The 16689-nt window shown below is 41.5% G+C and overlaps 1 protein-coding gene across 3 annotated transcripts in view; it reads right to left on the bottom strand.

Annotated features, from left to right (window-relative positions):
* lhfpl2a (LHFPL tetraspan subfamily member 2a) overlaps window positions 1-16689 on the bottom strand; it is a 42256-nt gene that overhangs the window by 10512 nt on the left and 15055 nt on the right. For 2 of the 3 annotated variants that reach the window (XM_046066135.1, XM_046066136.1), the window contains exon 2: window positions 15049-15137. The gene's annotated coding sequence lies outside the window, so the exon portion shown is untranslated. Of the gene's footprint in view, window positions 1-4353; window positions 4415-15048; window positions 15138-16689 lie in introns of those variants that run through there. The other variant, XM_046066137.1, reaches the window with a different exon arrangement.

A 16689-nucleotide genomic window follows, 5' to 3' on the forward strand; every position in this document is an offset into this window, starting at 1 on the left:
AAGTATGGACCTAGAAGTTGTCATTATTATTTTAACACATTGTGGTTTAATGTGTAGCTGTGTGCTGTCACAATACTGTATTTTTTTAATTTTAAGATAGAGCTAAGCTAGCTGTGTCCTCCTGCTTCCTGTATTTATACTAAGCTAGGCTAACTCTTGACAGGAGGGTTAGTTCTCCCGCGAAAATCCTGTTGAATGCCCCCTCAATGAGCAGAGCCTTTTCCACTAATCAAATCAAACTCCATAAAGATTTGCTATAAAAGGTCTAGTCCTGGACGTAAGTTTCTTTGATTTAGTAATTGACTGCCCTATTTCACTATATCAGAATTACAGGGCTCATTTTCCCACCTTGTAAGATGTTTTTCTTCCATAAAGTGTCTAGCACTACTGCATTATAAAAGATACCTTTTCTGATGACAAAAACTACAAACTCCAGTAAACAGACAACACAGTATGAGAATGAAGACCTTTCTGATCATGGCGTCCCGATCTAAAGCCCTTAGGATCCCTGGAAGATTTCGGGAGATAAAACAGTCAAACACTAATTCTATTTAAGTTATGAAATCTTTCAGATTTGATCTATACGAGACAATAACAAATTTGGGAGGAACATACATTAAAACTCAGAAGTTGGAATGCCAGAGAAGATTAAAAGATGCGTGTACAGTACAGACCTCATGTTATAAATACAGCTCTGGGCCAAAGCTGACAGTTGTTTCTTTTCTTTAAGTCTTTTTTTTGCCCTGGTTTCCCTGCTGCCTCTTGGGAGTCTGTTAGTCATTCCCCGACCAGTGTTTGGCAAGGCAGCAGAGGGTGCCGGGGGCCGCTGTTAACATGCGTGCCGCCCACACTGCAAGGTTTCCATCCCTCGGCCCCTGTGGTGCCCTTACAGCGAAGGTCGAGGTAGCCACGGTGGCCCCTTGTGGTCACATCCCAGCGAGTGTGTTAGGGAGTAAGAGCAGTACACAAACTTTGATCTTTGTCATCATGTAGAGATATCAACAACAGTTCTCCAACCCCCCAACCCCCCTTTTCTAGCGGAGAAAATGACCCAAATCTGTGGTCTCTTACAGGGCGGTGTGTGTGCTAACGTAGAGTATGTTTGGACTGTGTAAAACAGATGAGATCATAAGAACAGGCACAGACAGCCGTCTCTGTGGATCTGGACCAAAATTAATTTCATGAATCACAAGTGTGCTCATTCCCTCACCACGAACAGATGCAGGAACAGATGCAGACACACATTCACTAACTGAAAACTCTTCCAACCCTCTCACCAAAAAGGCCGTTGACGTCTAAGTCCCAGAGGTCCTTTGACGAGACTGATGTTTGACGTTAAGACAAACGGCCAGTCCAAAGTTTTAGGGTCAAACATTTGCCTGCCAGTTGCAAAGACTAATTCCTCACTGACAGGAACACTGTTGGAAAACACTTATTCAAACCAGCTGGGGAGATAAGGAGTCTCAATTGAGTTGTCTTGAATGCAGGTTTGTATCTAAAACAAGTCTGGGCAAGTCTGGTTCTATTAATGTACCTGGTGTTGGTCAAAACATATGCCCAGAGGTCTGCTCACTGTTCCCAGACAGACAGAGCAGTTATCAGGATCAGAGTGAAGCATGGTTGCCTGTATATGTGAGGCTCGAGGTGAATTTATGATGTCCTTTATATTGCCTGAGTAACCAAGGGGGAGACGCAGGATTATTTAAGGCTCGGTTTACATGCACAGAAAAGTTTACGGCATCCCACCAACCTGTTGACCCCAACACAAATCCCTATGAGCGTACTATCTTACAAGACTCTCTGCCACCTAACACATGCTCCCCCAAAGTGAGAGCTAGTGGCCCATGGATAGAAAAGAAGGGAACTTCCCCTAAGTTGGACCTCAGTTTGCTTGCAGCCTCTACTAATAAATCAATAATCAAAAGGAAATTCAGCATTAACTAATGATTAATGACCTGTTAAAGATGCCTGATCGGTCACAGAGGAACACCCTTAACTTTTACATTTATTTACAAACATTCACACTAAAATAAATAAGACTACAACCATGCTAGCAGCTCTGTGAAGCTGTCCTTCAGCACAGCAGTGCTTTGAGCTAAATGCTACTGTCAGCACACTAATGCTCACAATGCCAATGCTTTTGTTAAGCAGGTAATGTTTACCATGTTCACCATCTTGGTTTGGCATGTTAGTATGCTAACATTTGTTAATTAGCCAAGCTGGAAGCTTACGGTCTGAGACGTGAAGCATGCTCAGAAGTCCCTTAAACCTGCATTCTATTGAACGGCCAGCAGGGGGCAACTCTTCTGGTTGCAAAAAGAAGTCTGTTTCCATTAGAAATAACGGTAAAATGGCACTACTTCTCAGCCGATTTAAGTAAACACGTTCCTAATGAGTTTATGGTCTCAAGTTTCATGTCTTCTTTAATACAACATGATGTTCATTTAGTAAATTATCCATTTAGAGGAAAATAGACCATGAAGCAGAGTATGCTTCAGGGCAGGATGGTGACCTGTCAATCAGGCTAGAGTGACTCCACAGCACTGTGTAAATTTAACCAGCGCCGTTGAAAAAGCTTATTAGGAGTTGGCTGTTCACTTTCTCTGGTGAGTACATTTAGTTTTAGGCCTGTTGTTCGCTAGACAAAATTGTCAGCCCTGTTAAAATGAAAGTTAACGTGAATTACAGATGCACCTAGCTAAGCAAGCTACCTAACTCAGCACACGGCCGTTAGCTCCACCATTCTCGTCCAAAATATGGTAATGTCCAGTGCCGCTGGTTGCAAAAACTCAACCTGGCGGCGCCCTACGGACCAAACTCAAGGCTTCAAAACGGCAGTCCACAAACGAACGGGTGACTACGTCCACTTCTTCTATACAGTCTATGTAATTAGCACTAAACACAAAGCACAACTGAGGCTGATGGTCATTAATTTTGTAAGTCATAAACTAAAGAATTAAACATATAAAAGTTTGTTCTGATGATGGCGCAAGATGGAAAAAAAAAAAGGGATCGACAAAGTTATTACAATTCATCCTGAGGGCGACATGAATGTTAGTATTGAATTTCATGGCAGTCAGTTGAATACTCGTGGAGACCATTGACACAAAAACTCATGGTGGCGCTGGTGGAAAGGGGATCACCAAAGTCATCAACCACTGGGAACCATGAATATTGGCACCAAAGTCCATGGTTATCCATCAAATAATTGTCAAGTCTACACCTACACTGGTTTCATCCTCTGGGGAACAAGAAGGACAATCCCACTTTCATGGCAATCCATCAAACAGTTATTGAGTTATTTCATTCTGGACCAAAGTGATGGACCGACCCACCAATTGACCAACATTGCCCTATCTCCCTATGGCTGAAAAAGCTTCCGCTCAACCTTTCTCTTATCACAGCAACAAAACAGCAGGAAACGCCTTTCCACGCTGCAACTGACAGGAAAGAAATCTACATATCTATGGACATGCCACGACTAGAGTAACACATCACCATGGAGAGTGTTTGTTTAGAGCTGGATGAGGGGTTTAGGGAGAGTTTTTGGAGGGTTTAGAGAGCGCTAGAAACACCAGATAAGCTTCGGCAACCTGTGACGAAGCTGTCAGGAATTAAGAAGCATCTCCAACTCAGCTGCATCACTCTGTTAAAGATGATCTAACTCAGAAACATGCAGAGTCTTTCCTTAGATTCCCAGTATTTTCCGCCCACACCTCTCTTGCCTTATGTGACCCAACGGCAAAGCAATTTTAAAACAAAGAGAGTGCTTATAATCTGCGAGTATCTGTTTGAATGAGAAGCCCCTGCAGCTACTGAAAGGGAATGCAGGAGATGATTGGTCACGGTGGACCTCAAATACTACTCCAGTCAAAATTTCATGTCTAGTAAAGGCTCTGTTTAAGATAAACCACATTGTAAAATGTCAATACAACAAAAGCACAGAGTGGTAATTCTTCTTTCTTTGGGCATCCATCTGGTTATGTGTTATTTCAGCGCTCTTGTGAAGGCTTTAGAGGACAGAATAAGTCTTGGCCTTGTCATTATTTAAGGAAAATTGCAGACTCTAATAGTAATAATAGCAGTTCATAACAAAGGAGTCTATAGTCAGGTTTTCCACAGCAAAACAGCCAGTCTTTCCCAACACTTCTGCACATCTGCTCAGCATCCTGGAACTCTGTGACGCTACAGTGAAGCTTGTGATTCAGACCTAAAACATAATATTTATATCATATAACATGAGCCAGGAACCCAGCTGAGAGCTTGAATAAGTGTTCACCCAGGAAGAAACCTCAGTAGGTTAAACAGGAAATTAATGAAGGACAATTAGGACAAATAAAACAATAGTCCAACCTGTCTCCATTGGTCTGTCGATAGTCCAGCTCTCCTGGAGATGTGGCTTCTCTGCCCTGACTCTCCTCTGCTTTGCTCACACACTTCAATGCCCCTCTCAGACTCCGACTCCCAGACCCTCCCAAATGTCCCTCCTCCCTGGGCCGCCACGTCTCCTCTGATTGGCTAGGCCAACGCCGGAGCCACACTTCTTGAGAGAGTCCACATGGTGGCCATATTTCAGTGCTGAATCTGGGTTAAAATAACAAGAGCTGGAGCTGCAGAGGGTCTCTCCTCTTCCTCTCTCTCTGTCTCAGTTTCTCTCACCTCTTCTCTCTGTTTTCATTTCTCTCCGCACCCATTCAATCAGCAAAGGCCAACATCTTATCAGCCTCAATGAAAATTGTATTTTCACTTCCCTTACAAAAAACAAGTGAACCTCTAGTATACACCATTAAGTATACTTCAGTGAAGTGTATGTGTGTTAATATACTGTTGGATAAACCATTGGTATACTTGAAAAGTGAACTAGTTTAATACTTAATCAAATTTAATGTGCCCACTTTTTGGTTTATACACAGTAAAACCAGGCTTTTATTTGCTTCAGTCACTGGTCTATATCTGGGACAGGCATCTTTATGGGACAAGCCTTTAATTCCTTTCCCACAAAACTCTTGCTCAGCAAACATGGGAAATAGGCTACTATCAAATTTCAACCGGTAAAAATATTACTTGTATAAAAATGTGGCTTTTATTCGTCTAACTTATTTACCATACCGTTAAATCTGAACTATATCTGTAAAATGAACAAAACGATTGAATTGTGGAGAATCAGAAAACAGATCTAACGATGTGCAGCATGTCCATATTGACAAACCATTTATATTTGTATGTGCGAACTAAACAGCTTAGAATTAGCTCAAGCAGGTGACCCGGTGGGCTTTAAGATTTTTATACATCCAAAGAACTTCAATGAAAACCAGACCAGGCGTCTAATTGAGACCTTAAAGTGTACTGAAGCAACATATTACACAACAGGGTTAAGTAACATTTGAGTCAAAATATTTTATCTTTATTAAATGCAGCTGCAAGAACAAAACTTTCCAATCATATTTTAAAATGTTTGATTTGAAAGACAACAGATTCTAATTAAAGTATTTGAATATTCTATTAACTCCCCTCTGCTCTTTTCTTCTTTTTCAGTGCTGAGAGCTGTTTTCGGTACTCTGCGCCGGATCGCTGCAGTGTGTAACTATCATCTCTGCTTCTCACAGCAGTAGGTTTTATGTTTTCCAGTTTCATTCCCTCATGGTGAGCATCAGGTATTGTACTATCTGTGCGATCTGTGCACACATGATGTGATGTGCTATTGCGTCGCCTGGCTACAATCAATGCTGCCATGATCACTGGGACGTCTGAGTGTGACACCCATTATCAATGCCCTTCAGTTAACACCAACTCTCTGAAGACTCTTCCCTTCTGATATTGAGAGTATTAACACAACACTGTCGGCACATGCCGTGCAGGCTCTGCCATGCTCCTACAGTTGCTCTCCGCTTCAGCTCTGGCAAATCATTGCTAGTTGGCATAAAACACATCACTACTGGTTCACAAATACAGAGAGATTTAACTGGCGGTAAAATTTGAATGCAGGACTTTTACTTGTAATGAAGTATTTCTACATTGCAGTAAGTAAAAGATCTGATTATGGTCTCAGTACATGGCTAGTGTACATGTAATGCATCTAGTGCACTCCTAGTTTACTTCAACTGTGTAATCTGAATTTACAGTACACTACAAGGTGCTGTTAGTATTTAGTTTGTAAATAAAGTTTACTTAAAAGTTAAGCTTGCACACACAGACACAAAGCTAATCTAGTTGCTCCCACCAATAACCGATACATGAACCACATCACACACATAGATTCTGTTACATCCTTCCTCAGTCAACAACAAATCTGATTGCCAGATTAGATCGCTGCCTGGATGCCCAGTTAACCGACTGATACAGCAGATGGTTCGGTGTCTGACTAATGGATTACTTTCTGGCTGATGGGAGCAAAGTGTCCCAGGATTGCTTACAGCAGCACTGGGTGCATTCAGCCAACACTGCAGTCAGCTACAGCCTTCGTCTGACTTTTGTGTTCACTCACACATGGGAAACAAATGAGTTCCATATGAAGACGGAAAAAGGGGCCGACTCACACAGGAAGAGAAGACGGTAGGCCGGGCGCTTAAAGGCAGCGTGGAAGGCCTGAGGAAGAGGCCTTTCTTATCAGTCTGAATGGATGTTAGGCCGTAACAGTTCAAAAATAGTTCCTTTTAACCCTGATGCATATATCCTGAACCTAATTAAACCTCTCCTTTGACCCATTTCCAATAAATCCTGGTGACCCATCCTCACCCTGTGGCTGCGAATTGGATGGGAAAAGGTTAATGACCCATTTTAAAGCCACGCAAAGTCTCCCTAAAATGTCTGGAATATCACAAAAATGCCTTTTCTCAGCAAAACAACACTTGACCTTTCGCTAAGCCCCTCCCCTTAGATAATGTTGTTACGCCTTTCAGGTTTTCCTTTCTCACACAGCACATACACAGATTTTTTTTTAATGGGTCCTTATTTCACAGAGAGGCAGACTAAAGTAGACTTGCCCTTTCTAGGCAAAAATGACATCTGTCACTTGCAATTCTTATTAGCCGGAGCTAGCTAGCTAAATAAGATGGTTGGGGGAAAAAACATCTCTTGCTGACTTATTCATGTTTCCAGTCAGCAGCCTCACCAGTTGATAATGTGATTGAAATCAAGCTTGTTTGGCTACTATTAGCTTATTGATTCTTTCAGGGTGACGACAATGTGTTTGGCAAACATAGTGCTATCACAGGGAACGTGGCTGGGGTTGCTGGAGTGTAAACTTCCCCAAATGCCAAATCCCCAAAAAGTTAACTTAAACGCTAATAGCAGCATCCTGTACTATGAACAGGGCTTCTTTAAACGTAACCTGTAGCTCCACAAAGTAATGTAACCTAGTTAGTTAATGATGTGCTTCTCTGGCTCAGTTACAAGCTACAATTGGACAATTGCGTTTTAATGGAAGGGCAAACTGGCTCTAAAATACCTCAGTCCATGGATGTATAATAAGTTCTGGTAATTTATCTCTGTAATACCACAAGAGGCCACTGGGCATAAATTATAGCAAGGCCGAGTAGCGGCGCCGTATCCAGGTATCATTGCAGAGCCATACCTCAGTTAACTACTCTTCCTGTTTACATTTTCAGTGGTATCAGTAGAACAAACCTGACTGTGAGCAGACCTAGCTCTCACATGTCATGTTGTGGATTCGGAGATACAGATCAGACAGACTCACAACATATCGTCTTACAGACTCATGAAGAGTAACCGGTGCTGCGTGAAAATGCTCCGGGAGATTTCTCTTGGCAGCCTTGGGAGTTCGGACACAGCACAGACCCTCACATCAAAGACCAGAGGATCAGAAAACAAAGTGAAGAAAGATCCTTAGCAGTCGCAATTATAGCAGCACATCTGCATCACATGTACGCACCATACACATGCCAGGTTAAATCATCATTCATACAGATTCCATAGAGCACTCGGTGGAGTCTGGCTCTGGGCTTGCTGGTAATTCATCTTTTCTTGTCAGACTGATCAATCATATCTTCTAGATCTAAAGAAAGTGGATGAGTGTGAAGCAAAGTGCAGTGAAACAGATAACAGATTGGGCAAAGGAAATCCACTTGACAGTTTGGCTAAGATGTGGATGAATGTATTTTATGGAGTGGCATAAACATAAAAAATTATTTTATTAATAATTCTGTTATTATACGCAATGGTGTCCTTTGTTTACTTCACGTTAAAGCTGCAACTAAAAATCATTTTCATTATCCATTAATCTGATAATTACTTCCTAGATGAATCGATGAATCACTTGAATCACAAAAAAATAAAAATAAAAATAAAATAAAATGCCCATCCGGTTTCCCAGAATCCGAGAGGACGTCAAATGTCTGGGTTTTTTTTCCGACCAAGAGTCCAAAACCCAAAGATATCAAATTTACAAATATATAAAACAGATAAATCTGCAGTAAATCCTCCCATTTCAGAAGCTGAAACACTCTTTGCCTTTTTGCTTGAAAATGATGATTATCAAAACAGTAGCCAAATACACTTTCTCTTTTGATCAATTATTTGACTAATCGTTGCAGCTCCACCTCACATGAAAGATTTATGTATCAAAGTTTTGTCAACACTCTTCTCACTAATTTACAGTGGGCATGGCCTTGTTGGAAAAAAGTGATGTCATCTTCCTCCACCAGCTTTGCTTGTCAAGGAGAAATCAAATCTGATCAAACCATACCCACCCAGTGCTGAAGAAGAATATTTGATTGTTAAACTGTTTTAATTTCTACCGGATTTCTCCTAATTTCATCTTTAGTTGTTGCTCATATATACATAAATAAGTAAAGCTGCACTAATCAGTAATTTGGTATGAACAATGGATCTAATGATCACTGATGATTCTCACCATACTCTTCAGTTCTCTTTTAGTGTCTTTCGGCTTAATGTTTTGGTTTTAGAGTAAACAACTTACGCGAGTTGCACTGCGATCATCAAACCAGCAGGCAGCAATTTTAAAAGAAAAAGCTTTAAAAAACAAATAAATAGACTACCTGTCCAGACAAATTTAACTAGCTGGTGACCATAGTGTAGCATTTAGCAGCTAAAGAGCCAGATATTTCCCTCAGGAATTTGTGGGAACCAAAGTGCTCTGTTTGCTTGTTCGCCATAACAACTGTGTAATGTGAAAATATATCTATATATTTATATGTTCTGTTTACAGCAAGGATCTGTGTCTATACACCTGTGAACTGGATAGTTCTGGTGTGCCAAAGCCCTTGTTTGATAAGGCAGTCTGAGTCAGGAAGGAACTGTTTTCATACAACAGAAACCAAATGCTTGATTTTGGCTCGTGTCGCGATTCCCCGGACGTGCCTCAGATATCTCAATGAGGTTTTTATCTCCACGTGTTTTCCATCTGCGCTGCGCCTGCACGCATTACATCACTCCACCGTTTAGCCACCCTGAAGAGGCTAAGGAGGGTTCACTTATAAAAGCTGCTGTGGAAAGAGATGGACACAGCAGACGGACAGATGGAACATTTGGCTCTGACGAGAGCTTATGGAGTTTCCAGTTGAGGCAAATAATAATGACAGCTCACGGTGAGATTACTAGGGAAACTCTCTAGAGTGCAAAACAAATGTCTTGACAAGGAGAGGTTCTGACAGCATCCCTGATGGTAGCATATGGATGTAAACAGTATACCCTTCCCGTTTTGACTTTCAAATATGTCAGGCATTTCCCATCTCCCAACAAAAAAAGCTCAGCATCAATGCAGTGTGAAAGCAGATCTGGAACGACAAATGTATGTAGGGGGAGTCTTCACTGCTATACATTTGTTTCTCCGTGCAATCAGAGAAGCCAGAGCTCAGTTTGAATGCCACAGAGGGAGCAGCTACAACCATCTGGCCACTTCAAGGCCACGGCTGCATAAAGACCCATCAACAGGCACATGGAGACAGATGTTCAGCATGCACACACAGGGGAAAGGCAGAGCACCATCTAATTTACAGCCTGGGTAGGACTGGGTGTTGTCTGAAATGTTTTGATAGTTGTATGATACCTGAGATTCTGCACCAAAAAATACTTTTTAAAAATACTTTAAGCCAAAGTTCTCTTATGTTAAATGCTGTCTAAACACAAGCAGACAGTCTAAAATGTTAATTTAAATCAGGAAGTCAAAGAAGACACATTTAGGTCAGTATTCTAAATGTATTAAGGCCGGAAACCCAGCCGTTGTTTTAGCCTTTATCGTCTCATTTGATGATTTTAACATAAACGTTGAAGGTGTTCAAAGAAACTTGCTGACACAAAAACATTTCATGGTTAAGCCACATAAAATGTTTTCTACCAAGCGTATATTCACTGACAGCCTCAACATCTTATTCATATAGCTGACAATGATCCAAAATACAACAGCTGAGGTCAAGAGACAGATAGATTTCCGCAGTGAGGTCACGCCACATCATTTTTTTCCATTACACTCTTGTCAATGGTGGTTGTAGTTCAGCACATCTTAGTGTGGGAGAGTTATCTCTGAGGCACATTTGCTAATTTATGAACTTACTGGGGAGTACCGCTGGAGCATAAACACACGGATGTGTTGAAGGTGAGGAAATCCCAACACTGAGCTCCGAGGGAAAGCAAGACGGGAGCGTGGGAAAGAGAGAAGGAGGGAAAAGGAATAATGGTGCAGAGACCTGAATGTTGAACAGATCCCACAGTTCGTGGTCAGTAGGGTGTACACCTGTGAGAGGTGTGGAGCTAACATGTCGGTCGGAAAGGCACAGAGGACTTAAAACACCTTTGACTTTTGAGGAAACGTTGGAGAAATAAGCAGTATGAGGGGGAAAAGAAAACAATTTCACCTATCCCAAGAGTCTTTTTAGTCCAAATACATACATATAGAGCATAATAAAAACACAGCATAGCAGTGCACACATGAACACATGTGGACCTGGGAACACAAAACATGCACACCTCTATTTGATCTCAGTGTGGTCAACTGTTTCCCCTGAAAACATCTGTTTATACAATCTGACTGACTTTCTGAGGTTGAGTGGTGAGGTGGAGAAGGAGTCACTCCAGTAGTTCTGCTGTGCCCCGGAGGAGGAAGGCGGACATCAACAATCCCTCATTTTCTCATATTGACCATAACAGCCCTCGCATGGCAAGATCACGCCACGGGGGTTAAGAGGGTGATGGAAAACAAAGACCATCTGACATATCACAGTCCAGTTTCAAAGTGGGTGGCCAACCGGACCGCCACAGACAGGGAGGGTTTCACTGGATAGGCATCTTGTGAAAAGATTGTTTTGTGCTGTTTGCCACAAAAGAGAGTTGTTTTTTTTTTTGTCGCTGGTCTGACTCCATCTGTAAGGCATCTCTGAGCAGTTAAACATCAACTTGTGCTGTTTGAGCTGAGGATTAAAGAGTCTGAGGAGCAGCAACAAACAGAGATAACATCCATCACAATGGCACGTTTCTCTCAAAGAGCCATAACAACAGGGCTACAATCACTACTGTTTGTTGCGTGAAAACCAAAACAGAAAAAACTGTTGCTGCGTGACCCTACAAACAGTCCTCCTGGGGTTTTATTATTATTTATTTGTTTGGGTAGAATATTTCTCCCTTTCTTTTGGTCCAGAATGATATGTCTCACTAAATAGTAGATCGGCCATTAAATTTGGGACAAACAAACAATTTCCAACTTTTCATTGAGCGCTATAACCATCAAGCAAAAATTTTAATTAATATTAGTAATTATCCCACAAAAAAATGCAATAGTGGCGACAAAAGCAACAACATAACAGACAATGGCGGACAGCGACTCGCCAGCTCTGGATAAACTTTAACAGCGCTTCAATTTAAGTGTAAGTTCAAAGTTACAAAGCTAGGCGTAATACATATTTATTGAATTAGTTCATCGTTTGGGGCTACCACAGTTTCGAGTCTCCAATCCACAAGTAGGCTCTTGGAAAGTGATGTGATGAGCAGTGCGTCCGAAAGATGTATGTTAAACGCTAGTACACATATTGGGGGTATGTACTGCTTCTTCGTCTTGTTAAGATACATTTTTACCTGTTTAAGCATTATGCGAACTACAAATCTCATATTGCTGGTAATAATTTAATGCCTCAAATGAAGCGCAGTATTAATCAATTTCCAGATATATGAAATTTGCTGGAGGTTAATTTTTTTTAATGGGATAGTTTAATGAAAATATTCAACAAGGTGAAAAAGCACTTTAGGAAATTAGGGTCTACATTCTTCACACCTATTTCTCTGACTGCTGATGGACTGAGGAGCCTTGGGGAGCCCTGAGGAGCCCTAGCACTTCTCCGCTGTTTGAGGCCCTCAGGTCTAACACTGTCTTCATTATGCTTAACCATTTCCAGCCCCACCTTAGCCCAGCAAACAGCCCCAGGGACCATTAACACAGGGGGTCACAGGAGAAAAGGCCCTCCACTTCAAACACTCTTATTTCTGTTTTCTAGGGCAGACTCAGGAAATCAGCCACTCTGCTGAGCTGGGTAGATGGTATTTGGCCCTCTTCTCTGTGGGGTTAAAGGAATTGTTCTCACTGTGTTATGTGCTTCGTATGAGTGCAGTTTAATCCCAACTTCCCTGTGGCTCTGACACAATCTCCCCTGCAAACTGAGATCTTGCTGGCTGCTTTATCCAAACGCCCCTGGGGGCAGAGCCTTAGCTGTTGTGGGCACTCCAAGCTAAAACCTGATACCCTGCACAAAATCAAAAGTAAGCACCGGTGAGGAAAGCTGGCACCGGACCCTCTCAGGTTTCGGATAATAAAAGTATCAAGTGATATCATCCCCTGCTCTCAGGCTCTTGGCAAATCGCGTAAAACGGCATGTGTAGGAGGCGAGGAGATGAGGGATGGAGACAAATGAGGGGAGAAGCCGAGTGAAAAGGAGGACGCCAAGGACAAAAACGAATAGGTGGGAAGCTGAGAAATGAAGAAGCGTGTTGCTTTTGTCAGACTGGTTTCGGGGGAGTAAAGTGAGATGTGCTTCCACTTGAGGACAAAGAGAGGAGTGTTGAAAAGTCAAGCTCAACTTATAAAAACTCAAACATGTCATATTATACCAAAACACTCGACACCAAGGCGGTATCCTGCAGACACAATAGGAAAGATCTGCCTGAATTAGAGCTGACATGGCAGGATATATAAAAACCTATCTTATATTTCCAGAATAAATTAGCCGAGACATCCTTGGATAACAGCTGAGAGTATTTAGATAGTAATAAAAAAGGAACATGAGGTTTATTATAAAACTTCCTGATTTGAAATTAAAGTGTGCTTGAACTGTATTGATTTAATTCAAAGATTAAACCTAAGTGGCATCCTGTTCCCATTTATGTGTACAGTACAGCGCACAAAGACAAAGGGGGTCCAGTCAAAAACAAGTATGAGATAACAGGAAGTGGTCCGGTGACATGAACTCTCCCTATTTTTAGGAGCAAAGTGACAAACGATTATTCTGTTTATTATCTTAGAGGGGGCTTTCCACTTCGAAATGACCTTCACAGGTGGTCCCTGCTTATTATCTCTCACTCTGTTGTTTTCCTCCATGAAACATGAAAAACATGCCCCCCACCGCCAACACCCCCAACTTCCTACTTTAGATAAATAAGCCGGACAGATTTCAATAGTCCATGTGGCAGACAATGAAAATACAGCATGAACTTGGACCTGTTGAAGATGCTGTTTCACCTTCAGTTGACTAAAGGTTCGTGCTATAGAGTGCTGACACAGTGGCAGTAGTACAGATCATTTAAAGCAGAGGTCAAAAGATGGTTCCCACAGTAGTAAAGCGGAAAATACACACTCAGCCAGTTGTTAACCCAAACCTCTAAATAAACCTTTAAATAAAAACCTTTGTGAATGTAGGCTTTAATGCAGGGCTGTTGTATTAGACTACATTAACTTTTTTGTGAATTACTGGATAATTGTACCTCCACAGGTATCCAAATAAATTAATTTGAAAGGGAAAAATGACTCTTCATTTGCTGTTCATGGAGATATACACCGATCAGCCATAACATTATGTCCACTGACAGGTAAAGTAAATAACACCGATTATCTCGTTATCGTGGCACCTGTGAGTTGGTGAGATATTTTAGGCACCAGGTGAACATTGTGGCCTCAAAGTTGATCTGTTAGAATGAGGGAAAATGGGTGAGCCAAAGGATTTGAGCGATGTTGACACAGGCCAAATTGGGATGGCTAGACGACTAGGTCAGAGCAACTCCAAAATGAAAAACAAAAAAAAGCTACTGTAGGTGAAATTGTTGACAAATTCAATGCTGTCTCTGATAGAAAGGGGTCAGAACACACAGTGGGTCCATGCTCAGGACAGTTTTGGCAGCAAAAGGGAGCCTATATTATCACCAGCAGGTGGTCATAATGTTATGGCTGATCGGTGCGACATATGAAAAGAGACGGCAAACTCACATTATTTCGTTTTAAGGTATCGGAAGCCAAAACAGTTGTGAACCACTGGTTTCAAAACTTTCTCTTTAATGTTAAATATTCACGACTAAATAAGGAACAATCAATGTTTAAACTTCAGGTGGAAAAAAGGGATCATACATTACAATTCAAAAACTCAGCTAATCATCAGGACTGAGTGGATGTGGATTGATTGGATTTGGTTGAGTCGTCCGGCAACAAAAGGAAACAACTCCACATCTGTAGGCTATGTATGTAGGCTCAGTAATCCAAACCGATCTCTAACAGATGACTTTGTGTTCATGTAGGAAGAAATTGCTCACAGCAAGAAGCTGAAAAGGTTTCCAGGGCCTTTAAAGGAGTGATGTTAGATAACACCTGCCTGGAACAATAGCGGCCATGGGAACAGCTTGTATTTCCAGTACCAGTAATAGACAGGTGCCAGGAACCCCAATAATATCATAACAAGAAAAGCAGGAAACCACGTTTCTGTTTGTTTTGTTCACAATTGCGGAGTGTGTCACAGAGGAAAAGCTCCACACTGAAGTCACATGTCACTGAGCTCAAGAGTTTAGATAGCACAAATTCACATAGACCTTAAAAATACCAACCTCTTGTGTGGAATCTTGTGGAGGATGCAGAGTTAAATCTTCAGTTAAATCCTAATGATGTAGCGAGTCCTCTCTCAACTCTTCACAACCTGTAGAGACAGCAGGAACAATGCAACGATGAGTCCAAATCACAAAACCATACCTTCTCCAGAGAGCAACAGTTCAGTCATAGTTGGCTCCACAACTACGTGAGCAACTTTTTCTCTTCGCTCGCTGGTATTTTCCATCTAAACCTGAGACAGACGAGCATCTGCACCTGGAGAAAACATTTAAACTGTTTCACATGTTCATAAAAAAAGAGAAGAAAAAGGGAGAGACGCTGATGTCTGCATCCCTCATTTGACACGACGTGAGTCCCTGTGGCAAAGCTGCATGATGTTTAGCCCAACAACAACACATTGTGTGTGTTTTATATAATCCTACCAAGTCACTGAGCGGGACAAGTCATGAGCTCTGTGTGAGAGGTGTTTTAAATATTAAATATACCACATAACATCCCATTTTCCCACATGTTAATTTTAACTTGTAAATCAACACAGACATGCTGATATTAAAATAGGAGCCCTGCTGGTTAATACTTCCTTTAAACTACAACTCAATGTTTTATATTCAACACGTGCTTTAAAGCCTCAAACAAACTTCAGCCTGGTTCTAACACATCCACACTTGATATTGACTGATTGAGCTGTTTGCTTTTACTTATTCCAATTTGTAAAAACTCAAAAGTTTTGTTTTCCCAACAATCCAGAAGGGAAAATACAATGTGACTGATCCAAACCTACCTGCCTGAGTCTCATCATATCTCATCCCATTATCAAATTTATTTACTAGATGAAGGTCTAAACACTTGCCTCGCTCATAAAATTCAAGCTCATAACATTCGTTGTGTGATCCCCTCTGCTCTTTACCCTGAAGGTAAAAGCAATGGATCAAAAGACTGTAGCATTTGAAAGGAGTTGCTACTAGTGTTGAACCCAAAGAGATTTCTTTTCTTCTCTCAGCTCTACTGAGTAATGTTCAGCTCATTATTTTGGTTTTACAACCAGCTGCCTTTTCTCTTTTTGTTCACTCTCACTGCTCTCATCATTTCCAGTCACAGCAGGTAGCTCTGATTAACCCACCGTTCACTACCTGCCCGGTACCAAACAGCGGTTGACCAAAGTTAGCATCTAGCTGGTGAACATAGTGGAGCATTTAGCAGCTAAAGAGCAGGATTTTTCTCTCAGGGGTTGGTGGAGACCAAAACAGAGCTAAAAGGAGAGAGACTGTTATTTTTATCATGTCTCCAGAAACACAACTCCAAATGAATGATATTGTTGCTGTGAATTAGCTGGATGATTTTATAGGCAACTGTTTGTTAACTAGTCCATAAAAGCAACTTTATAAGATGACAGTATGTCATGTTTTGTTTACAGCTTGCCTCCAAGTGGACAAAAAAAATTAATCATTGCTGCTTTGGGGTGGTGCTGGCGCATAGATAAGATGCTTGCCTTTGGACTGTGAGACATCCACCATTGTGTCCCTGAGCAAGACACTTAACCCCTTGTTGCTCCAGAGGCGTGCAACCTCTGACATGTATAACCAATTGTAAGTCGCTTTGGATAAAAGTGTCAGATAAATGTAAATGCATTAATCTCGTCT

This window comes from Micropterus dolomieu, linkage group LG13 (assembly GCF_021292245.1).
Source record: "Micropterus dolomieu isolate WLL.071019.BEF.003 ecotype Adirondacks linkage group LG13, ASM2129224v1, whole genome shotgun sequence".
NCBI classification, from domain to species: Eukaryota; Metazoa; Chordata; class Actinopteri; order Centrarchiformes; family Centrarchidae; genus Micropterus; species Micropterus dolomieu.